Source organism: Saccostrea cucullata, unplaced genomic scaffold, assembly GCF_032062105.1.
Source record: "Saccostrea cucullata isolate Sc308-1 unplaced genomic scaffold, CSIRO_AGI_Scuc_v1 ctg2791, whole genome shotgun sequence".
Classification (NCBI taxonomy): domain Eukaryota; kingdom Metazoa; phylum Mollusca; class Bivalvia; order Ostreida; family Ostreidae; genus Saccostrea; species Saccostrea cuccullata.
The window spans coordinates 54,224-67,918 of NW_026938785.1; the positions used below are offsets into that span (position 1 = coordinate 54,224).

General features: G+C 32.0%; 1 long non-coding RNA gene across 1 annotated transcript; it reads left to right on the forward strand.

The window, feature by feature from the left end:
* Window positions 1-6,303: 6,303 nt before the first annotated feature.
* On the forward strand, window positions 6,304-10,508 carry LOC134251251 (uncharacterized). Its single transcript, XR_009988697.1, has 4 exons — window positions 6,304-6,528; window positions 7,864-7,986; window positions 8,102-8,168; window positions 10,083-10,508. It is a non-coding gene; the product is annotated as an uncharacterized LOC134251251 (long non-coding RNA).
* Window positions 10,509-13,695: the final 3,187 nt, after the last annotated feature.

A 13,695-nucleotide genomic window follows, 5' to 3' on the forward strand; every position in this document is an offset into this window, starting at 1 on the left:
TGTACTTTTTAATTAGTATTTATTGTTAGGTTCCTACCACATGGAAAAAATGCCCGTTGCTAAGGAAATTTCTTTGTTCAGGTTTCCATAGTAACCATGAACTAAAATATTTTTTTTTTATTTTACATATATGGATCGTAGTGCAAGACAAATCTATGCGTATTTATCATTTAATTCTGAAAACCTTCATGCATAACCTTTATATATAGACTGGTACTTAAGGTCAAGATCTAGTAAATGAGAGGTGTCTACAGATTTATAAAATTTGAGAAATAATTTCCTTTATTGATGCTTTACAACTTTACCTTGGACAAGTAAGGTGTTTCGGGGCATAATTTGTAGGTTAACAAGATGAAAAACCATATTCTGAACTGTCATTTTCATTGAAAAATTTAGAAAACCAGTCGTGAATATGGGAGGTTTTTTTTTCAAATTTGACAAATCAAATGTATCCAGATTGCCTACAGTCTATCAGAAAACGGTAATTTGTATGTTCATGGCCTTTTCTTCAAAGTAATATCAAATTTAATATAGGTATCCGGTTTACTTTTCACATTATTTCAACTTGAATGTCATGAAAATACCTTATTTTCTACATAATTCTGCTAAATCCGTAAAGTACGGAAAAAGAGGGTTGACATTGATTATATGTATGACGTCATAATGGATCTAGCACCAAAACATTTGTCTTAAGTCATTCACTTGATCTTGACCTTAACGTAGGTCGCAGGTTTGCTGACGTCCTTAAAACTGGGTAGGCAATTTATTTGATTTGGGCGACTTTCTTGTGCATTTCTGATTATGACATCATAACGAGAAATGGAAAAAAATCAGCATACTACATTTTGTCGAAATTAGTTTTTGTTTGCGAACAGTATTAAAAGAACATGCTGAATTTATTTTAAGAAAATGAATTCTTAATTATTTCGATTAGAATGAGCAACACTGAAAGTATCAGAAAGCGTTTCATTATACTTATTAATTGCATCTTCTCAGATCTATTCTGATAGCACATCACTGTCATGCACTTGTTCTGGAAATAAATTCTAACCCTTCGTATAATTATAACACAGGGTATCAAATTCCAAATATCACTCAGGACCCTCTCCTTAGAAACGCACTCATTTACATTTTCAGAAGAAAAAGTACTGACAAACTGCTCATCAACATTGTCTTTTACGATAATTTATACAGTCACATAACCATATATGACATGCATGTGTTTGTTTTCTTTTATTTCCGTAAATAGTGTCAAAACTCTGCTCGCCGATGGAAAGTCGAACTTTCAGTATGCTAATCTCGGACAAAGAACAAAATTCCAAAAAATGAACTGGTTTGAATATTCAATTCCATGTTTTAAATTTGCATTAAATACCGTAAATCTGGAAATTTTTGCTGTAGATAATTTTTTAGCAAATTTGCGAGTTCATTGCATCTGCAAAAATATTTTTCTTAAAAATAAATTACCATTAAGAAAATGTACACAAAGAGTGGTAATTCGCAAAATTTGGAAACGTAAAAATTAATCAACACCATTTTGACCCGAATTCGCAAAATAAAATCGACGTAAAAATTTCCAGATTCACGGTAGATAAAATTTGACACAGTCTTATTTCAAATAAAAACACTATGAAGTTTTTCCCATGTTATTTTATATTCAGGTTTTCAGCCAATCAAATTTTGGTTCAAATTCTTTGTCTTATTCAAATTAAAAGTTCATAATAATAATCAATAAGAAGTAAGTATATTAAACATCGAAATGCACCGGTATATTAAAATGTTAACTTTTTTTTTAAAAGAACACTTGAAAAATATATAAACTAAAACAGGTTGGTCACAAATTAAAAACTGCTAAGATACTAATACTTATGAAACATAAAACAAAGATATTTTTCGAGCGGTATTGACCATTGAAAATAACTACAGGCAGTAGCATAAGACCCCCTCCTTCATTTTTCATTTTTTTTTTCTTGCTAAAGCCAGGGATGAGTAAACTTGTTTTGTATCTCAACTCCACCCTATATGTTGTTGAGTAAATCGATATTTACTAATCGGAGGCACATAACAATATATATATATGGAAATGTGAAAAGGAAGAAGAATGTGTTTCAAATCTATTGATGTCTGCATATTCCATGATTTCATACGCCTTAGATAATAAGTGAAGATTAAAGGAGGCAGACGACGAGAATAAAAACAAATTGCAAGCCATCTTTTTTATGTAACAGTGGAAAACATATGTGTTTCATGATATTTAAAAACAGCAAAAGAAGATAGAAGAGTAACATTATTAATAACATGCAATACGTATTAAAAATCCGAAATAGGAAACTCCCAATAAAAGGCAAGGGTGGCGATACCCCAATTGCCTGATTACGTAGTATAAAGTTAGCGTTCAATTAAACGTCAATATATTAAGCGCTTAAATTCTCTAGATTGTACATGTAGTAGTATTTTATTGAAGACTATTTATTAGCTATATACATGTAATAAATTCTTTTACTTACCTTTTCTTTGAAAACTCGCTCACCGAACGTCAAAAATGAGAGAGCACATATATTTATAGATAGATGTGCGTGACTCATTGTAACATATGTTTTCCGTTCAATTAATATCTCGAAAAAAAAATAATACAAATATATCAGCAAAAACACGAAATTTACGAGCCAAGGTTTAAATAATTAAGATCATACACAAATTACTTTGAACATAATTTGGTTTTTCCCTGGAGTTGAAGAGTTCGACTAAATGAAGGGCACGTATGCAATACTTTAAATGACTATATATGGATTTATACACATCTAAAATCTCGAATATACACTGAACCAAACTTTTAAGTGTTCACCTAACATTTTTGAAGTTTTTAAGAACAAATGCAAACAATAAATAATTTCTTTAATTCTCGGTTAATGATGCACATTTAAGTTCGATGTTGCGTAAATTTCATTTAAGTATCTCGTCAGAATTTTTAGCAAAGTTTCAAGGAAATGATGTACCCTCAAAATGAAAATTCACACAAAATTCTCGATTGAGTAAGATCCACTATTCGCTCTAATTATTACAAGACAATCTTTATTGTTGGATACCATGTACCCCTGAATAGGAGATTGACCCATCTTCTGCCAAACCTACATGTACTGCATAGATCTTTCCAAACCATTGTAAATGTGACGAAAAAAAAGGGGTGGGGGTGGGGGCTTTGACATTTCTTTGAAAATCCCAAATGTGTTCAATGGGATTCAGATCCGGGAATTTTACTGTGTATCATCACACAAATGCCTTTTGGTCAATTTCCGTGGGTGTTTAGCACGTAAGTGCACTGCTTTAGGGACAATTCAGACTGCTTGAGCTGATATAATACTGCCACGAGCACCGATTTCTTATCATTTTCGTACGATTGAAATGGTTTGTTTCCATTTTTCTAAGATTTTTTCAGGACACTTTAATACTCTTTTAATCCGGTGTGACGAGAAATTTTCTCCTCAGAAGATCAAGGTCACTTCCGGTGTGGTTAAATTTTGTCCAAAACTTTCAAATTGTGATAAATTAGTGGTGAAAACTTATCACAGCCTATAGAAAAATGTGTTTAGATGGGTTTTGATACTGTTTGATAATTTTCATAAGTAATATCAAGTGCAATTAAGCACTTAAATAAAAATGAGTAAAATATGTGGTGCAAAGATGGTCCCGATATCAACATTCCAACGGCTCTACCTTCTATCTCAATGTTCATTTTGCCAATGTTTTGTGTTTTTTAGTGAAGCCAGTTTTTAAAATTTGATAATGACCACAAAAAGATGCTTATTACAAAACACGTGCCGCAAAGTACAGATTTATTGTTTTTAAGCTTCGTCACGGAACATTGGTTTTCATTGGTCATATTGAATTTTCTTTCTACAATTGTTGAGAAGATACATTTGTTGTAATAATTTTAAAATATCATACCCTTCCATAAAGTAGTTTTTAAATAAAGACATTTATTAAAGTGAACACGTAGAAGTTTTGTTAAGTGTATGTTTTGCTATTTCAGTATCTTTCTCTTTGAATAATGCAATAAAAATTCATAATTTGATATACAATGTATTCCTAAAAACCCTGGTAATGCATACTGAATTTTTGTCAATGAACAGCTGTTGACACTATAATCTTAAATTAATATCTTGAAAAGTTATCAGTAGGTAAGGTACGTTGCGTGTGTCCTTAATAATATATTTTCTGCAATAAATTGAAACATCATTTAAAGAATGGTCCGACATTTTTGATCATAGTAGTAATTTTTTTATCTTATCAAATAAAAATGATCCTCCAGAGGAAATTACAATTTGCTAAAATCAATAAAGGTGTTTCCACCCTCACAAATGTAATGGTTTAACGTACAAAACTGCATTTGTTTTTATATAATATACTTTAAATTTTCCAATTATTGCAAAAAATGTATAGGTCACCATATCATTTAAGATGCGAAACATAAAAAATACCCCTTTTTTGAAATAGTATTATGAAAAATGTGTAAAAACGGGTGAAAATGCATAATTCTGATGCTGAATTTTCCTATAACTTCCTACTCATGAGATACTTTGAATTGTAAATATTAAGAATTTTTTTCTTACATTAGAAGTACAATAAAGCAAATGCCTGAATGAAGAGACCCTAGAAGGAGTTATGCCCTTATCAACATTTTTTAAAGATTAAATAAATGATTAAATAAAGAAAATATGCATTTTCAATTTTTTTTTTACCTAACAATATTTATCATTATACTTAATGAAAAGCATTTTACCAAAAGACATTGTTCTATTAGGTGTAAATTTAAACTAATTATGATTTTTGAAAAAAACTTTGACATCATACGAGGGTGAAATTACCTTAACATTTAAAAAGTAAAACTTTAAATTTACATTCCCCGCAAAGAACTTACATCCAAGCTTTATGAGATCAAAGACACGTTTTATATGGTAAATAGAACTTGAAAATTACCTGTCTTTTCATTATTGTCATTTACTGAATTTTTTAACGAAAAATTGTTTTGGATTGTGGACAGACCTATAAGAAGGCAATGTTAAAATAACGATAAATTTCTTATTTACAACATCTTTAAAGTGTTCAGAGATCAGGTTTTCAAATTATCTGTTGGAATGCCGATGGGTACATATTCCCTCACCTTATCAGCAGACCTCTTTTTGTATTTATATGAAGAAGAATTCATAAAAAAAAACTGTACCTGAAAGAAGAGAACTCTAATTGTGATTTCAACTAATCATTTAGATATATCGATCACGCATCATTAATTAACATTATCATATACTTAGTAGTAAATATACCGATTCTGCACGGTGTGATACGGGTGACGTCACAATACCCCATATCACGGACCGGTCCGAAAAGCCATAATATGTATCGGACCCACGGGCCAAAAATCCATATCAAACCGGAAGTAACATTTGTATTAAGTTTGAAAATTAATTTACTTGATTTTATTTAAATATTCATATAGAACAATTCTTTAATGACATTTGTGGTCTCAATTTTTCATTTCAGATACCTAAAATTGGCTCTTTTAGATTTTATAGAAAACTGTCCTTAAGTACAGCTATTTATAAGAACCAGGCAGAAATGAAAATAAGTGATTCATGATAGTGATAGATTTTTCAAAAACTATCATATTTACATTAAGATACATCAAACTAAATACTTGATCACAGTTATAAATGGATTTCATGCATAGTTGATTAAAAAATGAATTCAATATATACTGAAACAGTCAACAATATCCATTGAAAGGTGTCTGTGCGTGCAGGTGATTTTTTAAGAAGGCCCGCACTCTCCTTGAATGTGAATTATAAAATATTGAACATCTAGTATCAAAGAGTAAAAAACAATTAAAAAACCCATGGGTTATTTTAATTACGAATAGATATTGTGATTTTAAATTATGTAATAATATGAAATTCTAGTTATCTCCCTTGGCACTCTTTAGTAAAAGGAGTTGGAAAGAGTGTATTTAACTCTTCAGTATAGAAGGGGAGTATTAAGAAATGTGTGTGATTTCATCTTCATTTTGGAAGTTTTGCCAGTTTTCATACATCCCAGGGGCATGTAAGTCTAAGATTTTTATTAGAAAAATATAATCCTAGAATAAAAAAAATAACTGCCTGCAATTTGCTTAATTTTATCTGACAAAAACAAAATTTTATTTCCTAAACATGCTAAGAGTTTGAGTGTTTTGAAAAAGGCGAACCTTGTTTAACAATAACATCAAAACTACTTAAATTCAGTTAATTTTGGTGAAAAACATTTAATTTTGTACTGGAATTTGAACAGTAGCTCGCTGCTGGGGATTAGAGTATGATGAGTAACTCTCCTTTCCGTCGATACTCCCTTAGTACTATACACAGTCGACTGGAAGAAATCATCGACCTCAGCATACATGAAGCCATAGCAAGAAGCAGTGAAAGCCACAGCAGAGATTGGGTGGAGCATAATTTTTTCTATGTCTCGGCGCCTTTATGGATGTCATATTTACATCAGGTATTTAATACATAACACAGACAAATGTCTAAACAAAGACAAGATTGACTATTTTTTTTTTCAAATTGAAAAAGGGGAACGTCAAGAAAAAATGATAGCAAACATACAGGCTGACTGCTAGTAAGAGTTATCAGTCCTGCTAAAAATCTACCAGCCTAGCTGAGAAAATAATTGTCTTTTGTAAAATAATGAGCAAATGATACACCCCCCCCCCATATGATATGAATATAATAGTGTCCATGTTTTGCTGTAGGAAAATATCATATTAATAATGCCATACTTTCGTACAATACCACTATGTTTTTGCCTAATTTTACTCTTAAAAACACAAAATCTCAGGAGCTTCTGGGGCTTTGCCCCCTGGACCCCCTTCATTCAAACTATGGTATGACTAAACATATGACTGTACCTTGGAACATCAGTATCAAGACCCCTTGTCCGAACAAAGTTATCCACGCCCCTCCCCCTCCCTCCCCTTTTTAATCACAAATCCTCTACTGCTCATGATACCATTAGTTGATTTGGAAGCGATTATCAAATTATTAAATTTTAATTAATGAAAACTTTAAACAAGTCCCGCTGGGCTTCAATATGTGCAAATTGGTAAGCCCACAGCAAAATTTGTGTGTCTCGGGCGGTCAGGCGCACTGTTATTTCAAACACTGTTTTCAGAAATGCCAATGGGTCCTTCTTAAAATAGTGAATATTTAATTAAGCCCTGAAAAAACTCAGATGTTATGGCAAAACCATAATTACTATTTTTCTTATTCATTTAATCAAAATGTAAAATTGTGCCCTTTCAAACTGTATATTTCTAAACTTATATGTGTATGATATTCTTCAATTGCATTTCCTTTTATTTGAATTATATATAAGGGTGGGGAGTCCTACAAAATGTAATTGACAAGCAAAACAACCAATAAAATACTGTTATGGTTTTATCAGTTGAAACGGGGGGAGGGGGTGTTAAAGCCATAAAACCCTATCCGAATGGGGGAGGGGGGGGGCTTCCCAAATATTCCTACAAGCTAATATATACACACATAGAAAGAGAGAGATTTATAAATATGAGAGCACATACAATATGCATGGGTTTCTGCCAATGTTTTCGTCTAATTTGGGTTTAAAACTTAAAAAATAAAATTTGATCCTACAAAATTAGAACTCTTTTTCAATTTATATCTAATAGTATGAATTCATGATGATATCACTAGTACATGGGGGAGGGGGGTGGTAAATAAATATTAATTATCAATAATTCAAAAGCTAAATTGTTATATAAGTGTATGCATTCTCTTGTCATATGATGAATTTCATGATTTGTTATCATTTCAGATGCAATCTGAGCCTTGTTCTGAATTTCAACATCCCCTTTGACAACACCTGCACAGCTGAGGTAATGTAAGCTTAAAAATTGAGGACAACCGTCACCAAGAAAAGATTATCAATTCAACTAATGTTAGTGTTATATATACTTTATATTATTTATGCATCATTAGATAATTCGGTATTTTGTGTTGACAACTTGCAGTTTTTTTTAATTATCCCATTAAGAACATTCCTTTTCGTTTAGCAATCAAGGGCCTTCTGACTAAGGGCTGAATTATAGTGAACACTACCATTTATAGACTTTGAAACAGGTATATGTTTCTTCTGATCTTGATTCTCTGAATTTTTTAGCTCACCTGAGTCGAAGGATCAAGTGATCTTTTCTAATCAAAGTTTGTCTTTTGTCTGTCATTGTCATTCTTCAAGGGGAGAGGATTACAAAATTAATAGCATTACTGATATCTTCTCAAGAACCAATGGCACAGGAAAAATAAAACATATGTGGAACCATTGTCGGGTAGTGTAGACCCCATGTGTAGGACGGGGCCACAGCGGATGATCAGAGTTTAACATAGGAATACATAAAAAAAATATTTTAAAATCTTCTTCGGATCTTCGGATACAGCAAGCCTTGATTGGTAATATTTATATGAAAGCATTTTCAGGTGGTGTAGATTCAAGTTTGATCAAATCATGACCCCGGGGATAGGGTGGGACCACAAAGGCCAATCAAAGTTTTACATAAGAATATAGAGAAAAAATCCTTTAAAAATATTCTTCCAAAGAACAGAAAAGCCTTTAAGTTATATATATTTATGGAAGCATTTTCTTGTAGTGTAGATTTGTTAAAATCATGACACCCCCCCCCCCAGGTATAGGGTGGGGCTACAATAAAAGTGTTCAAAATTGTAGGGAAAAACTCACAGTTAGTCAAAAATAAGTACCCTGTAAGCATCCTTAGTGTAGATTCAGTTATGTTCAATTATACCCCTCTCTCTCTCTCTCTCCCTTACAGGGAGATGTCAGGGCCACATATGCTTTTAAGCTTTTCAATACAAAGCTGATTTTTTATTTTTATCCAAGCCAGGTGAGTGATATGGACCTGGGTCTCTTGTTAAATCATTTTTCTACACATATATGTACAGTACAACTCGGTTATAACAAACTAGGACCTGTAAAAGTACTTCGCTATATAATTCGTTATATCCATATTTGTAATTTTGTAATATTTATATAGTTGGGGATCCAAAAAGACTTCTTTGATTTCACAATGTCCGTGTTTGTACTAAACAAGTTTTACTGCAGTTAAATGTAAGTGGAAGCCAAATAGGAGTAAAAGATGTATTATTGTATGTCATCTTCATTATTTTGATCAATCCATACAAATGTTTCTTTGAATATTGGAAACTAAAATCAGTAGAAAGTTAGAAATTAAAATTTATAAAATGCAGCATATCTAAACAAAATTTTTGTTGTTGAAAAAAAAACCCTTTTCAGATGAGAAAGGCTGTAATAGTTATACTAATATTCAGAATCAAATAACAGCTAACTACTTGAGGCAAGGATGGGATGAGGGTTGAAGAAGGGGTTACATCACTTGAAAATTTAGAGAAGAATTGTAGAGCTGAGGTTTTTCTCAAGAACCACAGGGCCAGTTTTTACCAAACTTGGCAGGGCTAAGACCCCTTAGGCCATGCAAAGTTAAATACTTGGTTCTCAGGCCTTTTTTTCAAGAAATATGACGAGTGAGGGAGACTTTTTTTTTCTTTTTTTATTGCCCCCAAAACATGATGAGGCAGCTTTTTACATTGTAAAAAACCTCAAAAAATGATGAGGGAGGTGATTTTATTGATTTAGCAATAAAAAGGGTCAATGAGGCACCCTTGGTAGAGATGAGGGAGGGCCTGAGAACCAAGAAATTAATTTTTTTTGCCTTACAACTTACAAGGGGTGATAATCAAGAAAAGAAAAAAATTGTCCCCCTCCTCCTAAGAATAGACCTAAACCACAATAGGTATTACAAGTAGGAAAATCTGGTGTAGAACAGCAAGACCAGTTACTCTGGTGAGTGTTATGGACCATGGCCTTCTTGTATTCGTGATCATGATCATAGAAAAAACGAATCTTAAATACTCTCCTCCTTCAACAGCATCAAGAAAAAAATTGCTTTACGGAATGCCTATTTTCATTAACAAAGTTCAAATTTTGAATTATATTTTTTCCAGATTGATGAATGAACCACATGCATTGTGTCAGAGGAATCTAGCTTGAACACCTATTTAGCAGCCAGGACACTTAGATGTACCTGTACAGTTGATACAGATAATCTCAACGGCACATTTCTAAATGATGGCCAAAAAAATCTAATAAAGACACTGTCAGTTTAAAACTTTTTGAAAGAAATCCAGACTAGAAACAAAGGATATTGATTTTTAAGCTCCTCCAAATGTAAAAGGGGTTTTATTGAAACCAAGACTAGGATACACCCAAGGATATTTAATATTACACCCCTTCAACATAAAATTTTGAATTTTAGTTTGCATATCTAGTGAAGAACATGGATTTTTTGACATTTGATACACTTTATAATGTTATATTGACATTTTTTCAAGATTTCTTTACTGTAAACTATGTATTTCTGCAAAAAGTACATTTACAGATGATTTTTCAAAAATTGCTTTAAAAATACAATTGAAATTTTTAGATCATGTCTCATAAATGGTTAATCATAAATGGTTCACCACAGAAACCAAATATTTGTTTTCAAGAAGTTAGGTACAAAAAAAAATGGTGTGTCTTTCAGTATTTTAGCTAATGGCCACTCATACAGTTTTCTTCATACAAGCTAATCACATTGACTAAATTGTATAGGCAAATACAAAATTTTTGGAGATGTTGTCATGGTAACCAGATACAAATCACAAAAGCATATTTAAAAAATATATTTTCATGCATTTACAATAAACTGTGAAAATAATACGTGTATGTTAGTCAACAATTATTTTGTATTTTATGGAGATTTTGTAAAGTCGATTTATTGTTTAAAAAAGCATTTCCAGAATAATTTGTTACCATGGTTACAAAAATTTATGAGAAATCCACTGGTTTTATCTAATATTTGCAAGGTTAAGGAGAACATTTTTCAACTTATATTATCAATTTTTTTTTTGTGCTTGTGGTATTTTTTCCACAACATACCCTGAAAATGATATATTTTGGTATTTTCTTGAAAAATGAGTTTTTGTGATATTCTGTTGCCATGGTTACAGAATATTTTTGAAAAACCCATGGGTTTTGTTTTGTTTTATTAGAATTAGGATTGTGGTCTTTCTATCCCATGCTTTCAGTTTTCTTTAACATGTGGGATTTTTTTTAACTATGCTCTTAAAAATGGTTATTATTGTGAAAAATGAATGTTTGTGACATTTTGTTGCCATGGTAACAGAATATTATTTAAAAACCCATGGGTTTTATTTAATTTTATTGAAATTAAGAAAGTGCTCTTTCTATTCCACATTATCAGATTTCTTTAACATGTGGGGTTTTTTCTTACTATGCTCATAAAAACGGTTATTATTGTGAAAAAATGAAATTTTGTGACATTTTGTTGCCATGGTAACAGAATATTTTTAAAAAACCTATGGGTTTTATTTAGTTTTATTAAAATTAAGAAAGTGCTCTTTCTATTCCACATGATCAGATTTCTTTAACATGTGGGATTTTTTCTTACTATGCTCATAAAAACGGTTATTATTGTGAAAAATGAAATTTTGTGACAATTCGTTGCCATGGTAACAGAATAATTTTAAAAAACCCATGGGTTTTATTTAATTTTATTAAAATTAAGAATGTGCTCTTTCTATCCCATGTTATCAGATTTCTTTAACATGCTGGCCTTTTTCATAATATGCTTCTAAAATATGTTAGATTTGAAGAAATATTGTGAAAAGTGAATTATATGAAATGACCTCTGTTAAATTGAAATTCAGCACCTTTAATAAATCCTATATAATTTTATCCTTATAGTAATCATTTATCATTTTGTATGTACTTCTCAGGAAAAAAAGATTTATTTATGGTACTATCATCAAAAAAGCTCTGTTCATGTGTTCAATAATAGCTAAATTCACATTTTTTTCAATTTTTTGCTTGGTTGCCATGTGCATTTACATGGTGCATTGTTTCCATGGCAACAAAGGCTGGCCAAAAAAATTATGTTGTCCAATGATGTTCCCTTGGTCCATGAAGCAACATATTAAAATTTTGTAAAAATCTGAAGTGGTCATGAATCACCCCCTGCCTGGTTCTTACAAATAGCTGTACTTAACAAACACAAATATTCTTCAACCACAATATGTGAACTCGCATATGAAGTATTTTAAATATATGATAAATAGAATACTACATACTAAAATCCATATCATATGTCACATCAGCCCTCGGGCCCCATATCATATGATATGGGGCCACTCGGGCTGATATGACATAGATATGGATTTTAGTATGTAATATTCTCTATATAACTACTTAAGTGCATTCAAGTAGACGACGTGGTAAAGTGTTTGGGACGTTTGCTTTAGAGTCGCAAAGTAAGGAGTTGACCCGTAAAGGGCGAATCCCACTGTGGCACGTGAGGTCCGGTACTTCGGATCTGTTTCATACTTTGTAAATACATAAATGGTAGTCTCACAACAAAACTTTATGATAAGGTGAGAACTTTTATATCGAACATTTCCCGTACTCATATACATGTAACAGTACACCCATATCAACTACATTTGGGGTTCATGTTTCCAAGTTTATTCTATACACTACTGAATGCTCAATATACAAACAATTTCTACAAAGATACAAGCTATTGACAAATATTTTGCTAAAACAAGAGTTTCAACACATCAATTTCGTTTGGAGTCATTATTTTGCAAATTCAATGATCGATACAAAATGCCTGTTAGCAAATACAATCTATCTTGTGATGAATAACATTTTTCATACTAATTACTCTTAGGCTATTATTTATACACTGAATCTACAGATGTAGCGAATCTTGTTGCATACATGTACAGTATAATTTGTCCAAACCGGCTACGGCCGGTTCCGTGAAATTCGGTTTAGACAGAATCCAGAGTGCAGTAACCTCCCTACTGACCAATAATTGGATCTTCGTATTGTTTCACAAAATATTATGAAAACATGAGAAACTAGAGGTACTGTGAGCGATGAGCTCACTAAATGATACCCCCCGCCTCCCATATGGTTATAAGTACTGGTGAAAAAGTCCATGTTTTCCTGTGGCCGGGAAACCCAAAATATGTGTCGGATCAAAAAGTAAAATAGGAGGTGCACAATGGCAATATGTAATAAAGATTCTGTGAAAGTTGCATCAAATTTCATTCAGTGGTATGAGAGGAGTTGCGGATAAGAGATGGGTACCCCAAAGCGTAACAGTCGGACGGACGGACGGACGTGTTTACGAGAGTGCATTTATTGGGTATTTTTCATGCCAAGATTGTACTTATTGGGTACTTTTTGCTTATTGGGTATACCCAATAAGAAGTGTCGCTGAATATGCTTAAAACACCCTAATTGGGTATTTGCAGGTTAGTACCCAACAAAACTTGGACACGACGATTTGTCCAAAAAAGTGTCCAAAAAAGTTGCTTTCACGGACGCACCGTGTTTTGTGTTTCAGTTTTACATTCGGAACTCTAAATTCTCGAGAGTTCCGAAAATCAACTTCCGTTGATCCTGATCATTACAACGTTTGTTTTCATGGAAAAAAATATGGCGACTAAGAAACACTTAATGTCAACAAGATTGTCTGATTGACAAGAGAAA